The sequence below is a fragment of the Physeter macrocephalus genome, chromosome 10, assembly GCF_002837175.3.
Source record: "Physeter macrocephalus isolate SW-GA chromosome 10, ASM283717v5, whole genome shotgun sequence".
Lineage (NCBI taxonomy): Eukaryota > Metazoa > Chordata > Mammalia > Artiodactyla > Physeteridae > Physeter > Physeter macrocephalus.
Window position 1 is genome coordinate 20551874 of NC_041223.1, and position 14141 is coordinate 20566014.

The 14141-nt window shown below is 37.1% G+C and overlaps 1 protein-coding gene across 10 annotated transcripts in view; it reads right to left on the reverse strand.

The window, feature by feature from the left end:
* The window catches only part of UTRN (utrophin), a 517905-nt gene that overhangs the window by 105059 nt on the left and 398705 nt on the right, over positions 1-14141 (reverse strand). The window lies entirely within an intron of this gene.

Below are 14141 nucleotides of genomic sequence, written 5' to 3' on the forward strand. Positions count from 1 at the left end.
GTAAGAAAATCTGTTTCCATACTTCCTCCACTAATCCCTACTACTTCTCCAAAGAAGAAAAGAGCTACTCAGAGTAAAAGTAGCCCAGTGGTTTTGGTGACTTCTGAATTTTAATGTATTTGCAAACCTTGAAATGTAACAAGATAACTCAAGAAATAAAACAATTTTTCTTTAACATAAATTAATTACATAAAATCCAAAGACAGCTTTTCATTAGGTTTTCTTTGTCCTCAGAGAAATGGGAATGATAATTGGGAGAGAAATAGTTTTAAGTCATAAGGAAAAACTCTGAAAAAGTAAGATTAATTTATCGTGTTACAAAAAAATACAACTGAAGACAAATAACATATCTTAGATACTTCATCATTGCTGAATCTTTAATACAAGACATTCTTTGCAGCCCAGAAGTGTAGCACGTCCACAAACATTTCAACAAGAAGACAGCAAGGTTTCAAGGACCACCCTAAATATTTAATAGAGCAAGAGGGCTTCCAGAATGTCTGAAATAAAGTAGACTTTTCAGACAGGAAAGGGCAGGCATAATGTAAGATGCTGCCACAGGACAGGGGCAGGAAGAAAGAGTAAGAGTCTAGAAGACAAGCAAAGGGAAAGAAGTCAAAGTCAAGTTGAAAGCCAAGGGTCAGAAATATAGTGATGAGAAGCTGGCAAGACAAGGGCAGGGGAACTTGATGGTCATAGAGCAGACACTCTCAGAACAGGTTAAATAGATCCCCAGCTAAACACTCCTGGGCCTCACTACCCTCAACACCCCAGGATGCCTCCTTTCCTCTCTAGGTGGTTTGATGGTTGTCCTACGTGTCCCCTGGACAACAGAAAGGCAAGTCAGAAACATACAATCAAGGTAAACTGTACATTAATTTAAGACAGAAGTGCATATTCTTCTTTGAGATAACATCCCATCTTTTAGTATCAATCACATTAGCAACATCCACTTCCCCTCAAAACATTCCAAACCATTCATAAAATGCACTGAAGTTCATCAGACTTCTGGTAAGATGAAATTCATGGTAAGATGAACCGAAGCAAGCTCTCCTAAACTGTAACTTTCCTACGCAACATAAATTTGTCTGCCTGTCTTTATTTAAATATTATTTAAAAGTCAAAGGGACAGGACATTTATTTTTATCTAAGTTTCCAGAAATTTCGAGACCTCAATATTTAGATGAAAGCAGCTATAATAAATCTCTGGGAACTACATGGATGATGAAGAGTTTAGGAACCACAGAACTCTGAGTGTGCTGCTGAAAGGCTGTGAGGCTACAAAGAAACATGACCAATCCCCTGTCAGCTGAATTGATTACAAGAAGAGACAATGTTATGATAAGTAGATACACTGAGCATACCAGTAAAAGATAAATAAGGAAAATAAGTGAGTTAGAGACCCAGCTTCAAGGAATGTTTAGGCTCAGATACAGTCCAGTACAACGGTGATGGGAGGGAGTCGAGAATCCTGGAAAAAAGCCCTAAAACTTATAATACGTCAGGATTTCAAGTTTAGGAAACTTAGAAAAAGCTTTGTAAGGAAAGGTACATCATTAAGAGGGCAACTTTATTTAAATCCTTAAGCCTTCAAGATTTTTTTATAAAATGAAAAATATGTAATATTAATACGATCCATATTTTATATACATATACCATGCTCTGTGTAAGGTGAAAAAAATCATCCTTAATCTGATGAGAAAGGGAGTTGATAATTTTTATGATGGTAACACCTGTGTTTGTTAATAAGTCACTTCGGCTTTTTCAAAGATATACTTTAAGCACTCATGTTTTACTGACTTTTGTAAAAAAAAAAAAAAACTACAGTGCCAATTTCAGAAGAGACAACTTAATTATGATGATTTTCCTCTGGATAAAGTAAAAACTGTTTCTAAGTCAGTCACTGAATAACCTGGCAGGGAGACATACGGCTTCTTTGTCCTGTGACAAAATACCCAACACTGGCAGTGACTTTTTGTCTTCACTTAATGTAAAATCTTTTGATTGAGCAGTCCTTTTGTACTATTTATAATATAATCCCCACTCAAGCAGCTACTTAGAAGAAAAGTTCTACATTCAATTCACCATCTGTTTGCCAGAAAGGAAGCATATTAACTAATCACTGAGTCAGAATAAAAGTGCTTCCTGTTGCAGCAGCAATCTCAGTTTAATGCATACTTTAAACCAAGAACAGAGCGAAGTAAAAAGCCAAACAAAAACTTTCCAGGATGTTTGTGAAACAGGTAATAAGAAGCAACATGTGAAATCCCAAGTTATGACAGTTTGGGGTAAGAAAATAGAAAAAACAAATTAAAACAGCAAGAGAGCATGAAAGATGAAAATAATAAAGGGATATCCCAACATTAAAAAAAAAAAATCCTCGTGTTACTTCAAAATCAAAGGACAAAGTTTGCTTCAAATTTTCTGAATGGATACTTTGCAGTAAATTTCAAGACCCTCATGCAAGAGTGGAGAATCTTCTGGAACAGTGGTTCTGAATTCTGGTGACATACTAGAAACCACCTTGACAGTTTGTCTATTTGCTTGCTTGTTTGTTTTTAAAAGCCAGCCGATCCCCAAGGACGAAGTATTAAAAGATTCTGGTTTAGTTGGTCAAGGGTGAAGGGCGGCATGGATAAATTTTAAAAAGCTCCCCAGGTGACTGTAACGTGTTGCCAGAACAGAACACCGCCAGCCTACTGGCTTATAAATTGATTTCTCTGGTCACTGCTGTTGAAGCTGGACAGAGTGTTTCCAATCCAGTGAGCTGCTCTGTCATTCCCATGCAGAGCAGGGCACTAACTAGTGAAGGTGGGAGAGCAAATGAAGCTCCGTGATAAGAGGGTAATCTAATTTGCATTTGAAAAGGCAGTAACAGAGGCTAATCAAGAGAGGAGGAAACAGCAGGATAAAACCAAGTAAATTTAGTGACAGTTCACAGACCAGAAGCACTTTTCCTAGGTCACTTTCTTACCCCCTGGGTGTGTGTGTGTGTGTGTGTGTGTGTGTGTATGTTTTTGAGAGAGAGTACTTTGTTTCACTCTTCATTCTCCCATTCTTCTCCCTTCACACCTTCTCATTTATCTGGACAAAATCTGAGGATGGAATTGTATTTAATTTTTATATTTATATTACATAATATATATAGTATAATGTGAAATGATGTATTATAAATATTAACATATTTACTTTATGTTTATATAATTAAAATAGCAATTTTTTTATTGTGTTACAAAACATTTAAGTAAGAGTAGATAATTATCTTTAGGAAGAAGGAAGAAGAGAGAGGAAAAAGGAATGACCAATCCTGAAGTTTTCTTTCTCGTCCAGTGGTTTTTATTCCTCAAATATGCAAATTAATTGCATGGCATTTACACCACTCTCTCTACCCTGGGGAGAAAGACTCACATGCTTCACTGGAATACAGGTGGAACACGAACCTGGACCAGAAGCAGACTAAGCCTTGCAATCAGCACTGCTCCCATCCTGCCCTTGGCTCCTAAGTGAGCTAGATGACCTGCTCATCCCAGCTTTATCAAGTGGGAACCCTATTTTCTCATCCGGGGAAACATTTTACACTAAGGGCCTCTTTTACCTCTGAAATACAATTATATGAGAAAGGCAAAGCTGCTGTATGTCTCCAAGAAATCTTACAGTAGAGGAAAAAAAAAAAACCCTCCTTTTGTGTGCCTATAATTTTTTTTTTACATTTAAAAACATTAAAGTATATGTTCCTCCTATGAAATAATGTACAAATCGATTAGAATCAGCCCAGTTACTTTAAATATTTTCCATATTTATCATATTTCCTTTCTCAATTACAGAATAGACACATAATCTCCATACTGACTTCTTAGAGTCTAAAGCCTTATGTCATGTATGTTTGTTCTTTTCATCTTGGTTTTGCAGTACTCAGTCTAGAGACTAGTATGTCCTCAATATATATAATTACTGAATTGAAATTTTCAATTTTCTGAATGGAATTTCCAGCTTTACTCTTCATTGAGAATATTCAACTTCATAATTTTAAGTGGAAACCTTCCCACTTATTTTTTCTTCCTCCTTCCCAAGCCCATGACAGCATTTATTAAAAACAAACAAACAAAAAAACCCACTTTTTTTTTACTGTGAAAGAAAAGGATAAACCTTACAAAGTCATTTCAAGTATGGTAATTCCATCTTATTTGTACTGTTTGCTTATTTTTTACATGTATCTATAATCTTATTGTATTTCACCAAGAGAGGAAGAGGAGATATTAAGACAAACAAGTATAGGAAAAAATTCTCCAGAGTAGCATTTTCACCCCATGGACAATTTGGTTCAAGGAAAGGTTTGTTCATAGGCCAATTCCAATACTAACTAATTATATAATCATAGATATATTGCTTATCTCCTTGAACTTCAGTTAATATGTATAAAGCTACGATACATGCCTGGCACACAGAAAAGCTTCAATAGAGGTTAATTTCTTTCATTTTTAAAATGATTTTGTTACTAAGTCTGGAAGGTTTAGATATCTCTAGAGATTTTCACATAAGCAAACCAAGTTGATTAGCCAACAAGAATTCACAGGAAAAAAACAAAGCATTCCTGTAGACCTAGAGACTAGACCTGACTTACTCTCTCCATCTCTCCACTCCATTTTTCTCTCTCTTCTTCATGACAAGATGCTCCTGATTCAGACAATGCAAAACATATTCTCCTCAAATTTTCTGATTACATGATTAAGATCAACTTAATCTGTCTGAAATGATCAGTGTTGAAGAGGACCCTGCCCACTTCCTATACTGTATGATAACTGGTGACAATTCATTAGGAATCAGATTAAAAGTACACCATCAAGTGCCATCAGCTGATTACTACAATATTTCTAATTGTTTTCATCTAATAAATTATAAAGATGACAATAGTAAGAGGCTACCCAAAGTAGATTAACCTGATAATGTGTAGCCTAAATCTTTCAGTAGGAATATGATAAAGATGATGAGGATCCATCCATGCTGCCAACGAACTTGTCAAACCCTTAAGGGAAAAAAAAAAGATCGTGGACAGATACATTTAGGGAAAAGCAAGAACTCCAAAGTAAAGAGATTTAGGGAACATCTTCCACAAATACCAAAATATAAGGTATTAATGGGGGTTATGGGTGGAGGTGGGACGGATGGAGAGAAAGGAATATAGACCGCACCATGAAGAGAGATAACCAGCACTTCTGACCAGAAGTCAATCAAGGTTGAGCTAGAGTCTGAATACTTTAATGTTTTACTCTTCCTATAAAGTGGGCCAAAGTAAATAAACCCGGCATTCAGCTAAGGATGAAGCATGAACAGACCATTAAGAAGGTTAACCTCCAAGGAAAAAGGTAGGAACAGCAGAAAGGCCATGGAACAGAACTAGCTAAGCCACATGAGATCCATTTTCTGTAATAGAATATTCCCTGAATTTCCTCACACTAATGGCAGTTTTATAATTTATTCAAGTCAGTTTTGGGTGCTGGACAGCAGCAGACAGGTCACTGGTGGTTCTGAGAGGGGAGAATAGAAGTTGGGAATGTAAGTGCCAGGTGGGCAAGGGTATGTTTTGTTCACTGCTGTCTCCCCATATCTAGAATACTACCTGGCGCATGGTAGGCATTCAATAAGTACTGGTCAAATGAATAAATAGATCTATGTTCAATATCTTTGTTTTGATTTAAAAAAAATTCACCTTTAAGATCAAAGGACAGGGCTCTTCAATTAAAAGTCTCACATGGGCTTCCCTGGTGGCGCAGTTGGTTGAGAGTCCGCCTGCCGATGCAGGGGACACGGGTTCGTGCCCCGGTCCGGGAAGATCCCACATGCCGCGGAGCGGCTGGGCCCGTGAGCCATGGCCGCTGAGCCTGCGCGTCCGGAGCCTGCGCTCCGCAACGGGGGAGGCCGCAACAGTGAGAGGCCCGAGTACCCGAAAAAAAAAAAAAAAGGCTCACATTTCTGGCCACACCACTGCCCATCTCTCCCCAGGCTGCTTCCCTGAGGAACATAGCCGCTAATGATCCATCAACGTACAAAAGAAGTCCTGGGCTTTCTATTCAAGCTTAGCCATTCTTACGAAAGAAGTTAAGCATGTTTTAAGTTTATGTACTGCCAAAATAAGTGAGAAGTTTAAAGTGGAAAATTCATGCCTTGGCTAGGATTATACTTTGTAAAAGATAGCAAACCCTCCAATTTACTCGTGAAGACTCCAGCTCTCAAGAGGAACAGCAACCACAGGAAAAGAGGAACACACCACATTGAAAGCGTTTAGTCTCCTCCTATGCTTTATGTTTAAATCAGAGTGACACTCCAGATGTTGATTTCAATAAAATACATACATGTAAATTATTGCCATCTCTTTTTACGAGGCACATGTGATTTATGGATGGCTGTAATGGTGATTAGAGACCATAACAGATGGTAAACAATTAATTTAAAATGCTGTGTCCATCAAACTATCCTTTGTTATCATATAATTCTTCATCAAGAACGTTGATTTATTTAAATTGAATTGCACTATGATGGTATTCATTAGCATGCAAACAAGTTTTTGAAATTTTTGTCCAATCAATACGCTTACTCAGCCGGCTCATTATATTTTAGGAAAGTTGAAAACTGGATTCAGTACATCCATTCATACATTATGGAACCTTAAAATGGGAAGGATCACACTGGATCTCTGTAGTTAACACTGGAAATGAAAGTAACATTATATTTTTCTGCGTCTTTTCATGCATTATAACTTTACTAATCTAATTTGGACTTACGAAGCTAATTAAATTATTGCCTTGGTCTATAGGCCTGAAAGCAATTATTATTCCTTCAAGTTTTCTTATGAAAATTAAAAAGAAAAAGTCTATTGCCTAAACACCTTCTCCCTCGGTGCTAGGAAATCAGTGAACTGGTACGTCATTCTAATAGCAGCCTAATATTTCAGAAAAGGAAAAGTAAGAATGAAGGGAAAAGCATATTAATTATTACATGAAATTTTTATAAGTAGAAGAATATAGAAAGCAAAATCTTATTTTTACTGATTATCTAGAAGTGCTTTGATTATTGGGGTAGTTAAGATAGTATGCTATGATGGTTCAGGGCATCAAGGGTTGTGACAAGCCTGAGTTGGTGTTTCAGCTCTGTCACATGGGTGACAGTAGGCATCTAAACATATCAAAGTCTCAGTTTCCTCATCTGTCAAATGGGTGGTAACAGTACTCATACCTCAAAGAGTTGTTATGAGAATTACAGGAAAGAGTGCCGGGAACACTGTAGGACCCTGATAAATGTTGATGTGTTGTGAACATCTATGTTGACTAACATTTCTCTCTTCTCCCTTCCTTTTTGGGCATTGATTCCTCCTCCATCTAACATGATGCTTATAAAGGGGGTCTGCCAATCCCAGAAGACCCTGAGCTCCATGTTACTCAAGCTGAGTGAGTTGTTGCTCTCTCCTGGAATGTGCTGGATCTAAAGAAGGGTTTTCCCTCCGTGGTATGTGGTTGTGAGGTATAAGGTCATAGGAAAGCAAAGAAAATGAAAACTTGTGGAGAGAGGCAGAAAGGAGGACATGGAGAAAGGCTCTGGCTGCCATTTAGATTCCTGTGGCCAGCTGCGTCCTTGACCTCACTATAATTTGGTTATGGGGGCCAATACATTCGCCCATGTGCCTACACTTACGGAAGCTGGCTGTCTGTCATTTACAATGAATGGGGTTCTAATTAATAAAGCGGTTATTAGGAAAACAAAAAATGCCCTGGGGAAAAACATCCATGAGTTTTACTACCTAATTACTTAGGTTATATGTAATTTGGCCTCATTTTATGATATGCAAGGAAATAATTATTGCCATCTTTTTTATATAACCTTATGTTATACTGAGAATCAATATAAAAGTAATTTCTAAACTCTATGATAATTTCACCTTTTCACTCATTTAATGATCCTGAAATTTTATTTGCACAAGTTTGCTGGCACAAAATGCCAAAATGGACTGACATAGTAGACTGAAAAATGTCTTTATTACTTCTTTGTTGTATAATAAAATATATGAGATTTCACATAGGTGAAAAATACTCCTAATTGGCTTTCTAAAATATTATGAAGCATTTAATAATTAAAAGAAAACAGTATATTCTGAGTTAAAATATTAACTACTACTAAATACACACACAGCTGTCAAAGACCAAAGAGGAAGAATACTAATCCATAGATACTTTTTTATCTGAAAGGTTTATTATTAGCCATTAATCACAGGTACAATCGTATACAACCATAAAAAGCTGTGTATGAATAAACAACACACATACACAACTATAGACACTACATACAACTATGAACACACTAAAGAAATAGCTGCTTTCTTTTTTCCTCTATCATTTAAATGAAACAACATAAATTAAGTAACTTCACCAGGCTGAGAAAGAAATAACGTTCAGACAGCCTGCAGTAAAATAATAGTTGTAGTAATAGTAATGCCTTGACTGGAATAAATTTTAAAGAAGACTCAAGGGGAAATTTATGAACAAAAAAAATGCAGTCTTTTTTTGTCTTAAAATTAAAACCTGAGCAGAGGAAAATAGCTTTTCTACACCCACATGTACAATCATTTGTATAATTTTCTAAACACTGTTAGAGGTGAAATATCCTATTAAAGTGTTAATTTAGTAATCGATACCATAGCCTCAACTCATAAAATATGTCTGTGGTAGAGAGGGGGACGCAGACATAAGGCTCTAACTCCCCTGTGCAATTTTGACTTTTAACCTAAGCTGCAGGTGACGAACATGTGAGAAGGCACGTGTATTCCCTGACTACCTCAAGAGGTGTTCGGGCTGTCTTGCACATCTACTCTCACTATGCAGCTGTGCGGTTTTCAAAGGAATTCACATCTGGGACTGAGAACAGCAGGGAGGTTGGGTGAACAAGGAAGAAGCCAAGAAACATTTGTGCAGGGTTAAGAGGCTCTAGACACTGAAAGTCAAGAAGGAGCTAGGAGGGGGGCTTCCCTGGTGGCGCAGTGGTTGGGGGGGTCTGCCTGCTGATGCAGGGGACACGGGTTCGTGCCCTGGTCCGGGAAGATCCCACATGCCGCGGAGCGGCTGGGCCCGTGAGCCATGGCCGCTGAGCCTGCGCGTCCGGAGCCTGTGCTCTGCAACGGGAGAGGCCACAGCAGTGAGAGGCCCGCGTTCCGCAAAAAAAAAAAAAAAAAAAGGAGCTAAGAGGTCAGTGGCCAGTGAGCAGAGAGAAAGAGAGAGGAGATAAAAATGAAGGGATGAGTTGAAAGCCAGCCAAAAAACCAGGGGTTAAGGAGAGTCACCAACATAGAAGCTTAGTGCTCTGTCCCTCGATCTACCCTACATTAGCTGATGACCTTGGTCGGCACCACAATATTTTCTTAGCCTTTGTATTTTTATTTAAATTTTTTTTAAAAAGGCATACTGTATAATCTGCTCAACTCATTGAGATAGTTAGGAGAATACAAAAGTGGTTTGAGAAGTACAAAGAACAATGTGAATAATGATGAGACATTTGTTGTTCCACCGTTCTACTTTTTAACAGATATAAACCCGGTGGTTAAAATCAAATGAGAAACAATTCAACTTCACTAAGAGGAAATATTACACACTGACATGACACAACTGAAATCTAATTAAGTAGTTCCATATCACTCAAGGTAAGGGAACTATTGACAAAGTTGTGAACTTTGTAAAATTTCTGTAATTATTCAGGTAATTTTAGTCCAATTAAAAATTATACTGACTTAATAACCATTTATAAGCAGAATGAGTAATTCTGGGTAGCTGAGTGGTCCAGAGAGCTACATTTCATTCATTTAACCTGATTTTTTTTTTACGGTTGCCATTTTGGAAAGGAATTTACTAAAATATAGTATAAACTCCTACACCTTCTCTTAACTGATTTATATTGTCTTCAAAAATAAACAAACTACAAAATTCATAATTCAAAATTCAAACAAATTCAAAATTCATAGTTACAGCTATGAACAAACTACAAACAAAATTCATAGCTTCAGCTTTTCTTTTATTGTAAAAGGCCCCAAAGACTACTCTGTTTTGTTTTATCTTAGAATCCCCATGTATCCTTTTTATAATTTTCTTTCTCCTCATTGCTGTCAGACTTCTTGAAGTCATTTCTCACTGTCACCCTTTTCCCCTGTCCTGTCATTTCCATCTTGCTACATACCCATAATTCACTGGAAAACAAGTTAAACTAGTTACAACAGTATCTAAAGTAAGAGTTAATACCTCTGAGAGGGTGGTTTTTCTAAGAGCTAATAAGATCTTCACTATATTTTCTACATAATATCTATCTTGGCTGCTCAGATAATTGTTCACATTCTTTCAGATTCTCAGTAATTGAGAAAGGTCACTAAGCAAGGGCAGGGCTGAGCTTCAGATACAGATAATAATAATATAGTCAGAGAGATGACAGGGTACCAGGGAGGCAAGGAGGAGAGCTGGGAGAGGAATCGGTCCAGTAAGAAACAAAGCCTGCAGTGAGTGGGATAGAATGAGCAGGGGCTGGGCAGGCAAAGGAGGAAGGAGTTGGAGATCAGATAGGAGGGACCTATGGGCAGAAAAAAACCAGAATGGACAACAGAATAAAGTTAAGAAGACCATTACCTGCAGAACATCATGAGAAGCTGGTGGGTGTCAAACGGACATTAGTTTGGAGCAGAGAGAGGCATGAGATGCTGCCGCACTGGAAAACTGGGGCCAAATCACTGTGCAGCCTTGTATGACAGGTAAAGGAGCTCAGATCCCATTTCAGTGACTACTAGTGGTTTTTAGATGCCAGTTTTGTGTTTTAGATGTATCACTGTAGCATCTATTTATGTTGATGCAGGGATACCAATTAAGAAAGTACTGCGAAGCAACCTAAATGCCCATTGACAGATGAATGGATAAAGATGTGGCACATATCTGCAATGGAATATTACTCAGCCATAAGAAGGAATGAAATTGGGTCATTTGTAGAGACGTGGATGGATCTAGAGACTGTCATACAGAGTGAAGTAAGTCAGAAAGAGAAAAACAAATATCATATATTAACGCATATATGTGGAACCTAAAAAAAGGTACAGATGAACCGGTTTGCAGGGCAGAAATAGAGACACAGATGTAGAGAACAAACGTATGGACACCAAGGGGGGAAAGTCAGGGGGATGAATTGGGAGATTGGGATTGACATGTATACACTACTATGTATAAAATGGATAACTAATAACCTGCTGTATAAAAAAAATAAATAAAATAAAATAAAAAAGATGTACACACACACACACACACACACACACACACAAAAGTACTGCGGGAATTCCCTGACGGTCCAGTGGTTAGGACTCCACACTTTCACTGCCAAGGGTGCGAGTTCAATCACTAGTCAGGGAACTAAGATCCCACAAGTCACACGGTGTGGCCAAAATTAAAAAAGAAAATACTGAAAAGTCCTAGCAAAAGATGGTAAGGGGCTGAAATAGGGCAGTTAATATTAGTAATGATTTTTAAATGTTTAAAATATACATACTTGAAAGTTGCTAGGAGAGTAGATCTTAAAAGTTCTCATCACAAGGAAAAAAATTGTAATTATGTAAGGTGATAGATGTTAACTACACTTACTGTGGTGATCATTTCAAAATATATACAAATATCAAATTATTATGTTGTACACCTTAAACTTGTACAATGTTATGCCACTTATATCTCAATAAAACGGGGGGAACAAAGAAAATATCTGGCAGAGCATACCTGATAAAATTCTTTGTCAGCAACTGATCACTTGGTTGAAATAATTAGTTTGCTTGTTTTCAACAGCATTTATCAATTAAAAGATGCCTGAGAGCAACTCATCCTGTGGTACGCAGTAATAAAATAAAACTCCATAAGCTATCATAAAATGGATATATACACATATGACACTATAAGATAAGTGATAACAGAAAAAAAAAAGGAGCCAGAAGAAAAGGCTTTGGGAGAGAAAAATCATGGCAAGAAGTATTTTCTGGAATAGTTACTTAAAAACAAAGAGATGGATTCACCTTGGTGTGTCCTTTGGCACATTACACACAGCATACTCAATAAATGCTTATTAAATAGAACCAAAAAATCATTATACAATTTCTCCCTGCTCTAGTCCCTCCAACACTGAGTACTTGGAGTAGCATCACACAAGATAACTAATGTTCAAACACTAATTACTGATAGCAGTTGTTCGTAAGTCATGGTAAACAACAAAGTATAAAAGCAATTATGGATAATTTTCTTTTATTTACTTTTAACAACAGGTAAAGTCAGCCAACATTACACAAAATAATATCAGGAAAGGAGAAAGTGTGAAAATTGCTAATTGTAAAAAAACAAACAAAAAAACACTCCAAAACAAAAAAAATCATAAAGTTAAATTGACGTGACTTTTTTTCTTGCCTCCCAAATATAGTATATGAAAATAGGTCTTAAAAATGTCCTGATGTAACAGTAAAATAGGGACTCAAAAGCAATATGTTTTTACCCTTTAAACTGACTACCACTAAGGAAGAAAATTTATAGCAAAGTGAAACTCTAGTGATATAACACTTTTTTACTGTTATGAAATAGCTTCTTATAAAAACGTTTCCTCTATTCTCTGAAAAGCAAGGACATGAGCCAAGCAGATTTAAGGTAGACTTTAAATTGGATAAGGTGAGACAAGTGAACTTCTTATTTTTCTTCCAAGCTTAAAAAAAAACCCAGTGAAACAGCACCTTCTTCTTGCTGTATTTAAGTCGAAATGCTCTGTCCAACTTTCCAGGGCCTTGTAATCTGCACCAGACAGCATGTACAAGCTCCTCACTCCTACTCCGGGTCCGGGCACAGCCCCTGCCCCCACCTCTGCTGACTTCCCCGACACGCAGCCGCTCTGCTCCTCTCTCTGGGCTGCGGCTTCCAATGATCCTGTCCCAGCGAATGACCTCCTACCCACACCCGAGTGTGCTCAGCATACAAGTCATTCAACCACCTGCTATGTAGCTGTGTGCATGTTGTGTGCATACGTATGTCCGTGTGTGTATATAATACATGTATAATTCAGAAGGCATAAGTCTCCAAAGACAGAAGTAACAATCATGAGTGATTTGCAGACTGAGAGAGGCGGAGACTCAACAATGACTTAGGTCCCCGGTAGGCTGACTAGAAAAACAGTGATACTGCCAGCAGAAAATAAAAACCAACTCTGGAAGACATGATAAGTATGCTGTGTGTGTCTCTGTGTATACACACACACACACACACACACACACAAAGGGTCAAGAAAATCATGATCCTGATGGGAAATTTATTCCGATTGAAGTAGAGCTTCCCTGAGAAAGGCTGAGGAAGAAAAGGGCTACTTTCCAAATGTCTGATCCAGTTCCAGCTACAGTCAAAGCATTTTCCAACTGTATTTCCCTTACAAGTAATAAATGCTCATGAATTACACTGCTGGACATAGCATGAGGCAGGCTTTCAGGTCTGCTTTTACTATGGAAAGTGAATGATGAGAAAATATTTTGAATGGCATGTTTATTTTTTTTAATGCAACAGAATGCTTTTATGCCAAAAGTGAAAAATCAAAATAAAGATATATGTTGGCCCCCAAATTCATCTCTTAAATCTACTATGTGATTTATTACTATCTGCTAGTAAGGTAGATACTGTTTCAGCTTTAAGCCAAAGTACATAAATAATATAGGTTGTTATGTTAAAATTAAAGAAATTCTGTTGTCTGCTTGTAAAAGAAAGGGGCTTTGGTGTCTTATTTTAAAAAGTAATCTTGAAAAAGAGAAGTTAAATAATCTTACTTTCTAGATATTTAATTTATTTTAAGTAGGGGAAGCCCTACTTACAATTATTTATCATGTAGTTTAAATATAAGAAATATAAATTTTTATTTCTTAAAGAAATTATTTTTAGTTACACTATGCTTTTTAACAAAGTATTTTTCTGCAGTTAATTCCCCTTTAAAATAATGATACTGAAGTATACAGCCATTTTATTTTTTAATTTAAGAATCTAAATATTTGTTAAAAATGACATATTTGGGCTTCCCTGGTGGCACAGTGGTTGAGAGTCCGCCTGCCGATGCAGGGGACACGGGTT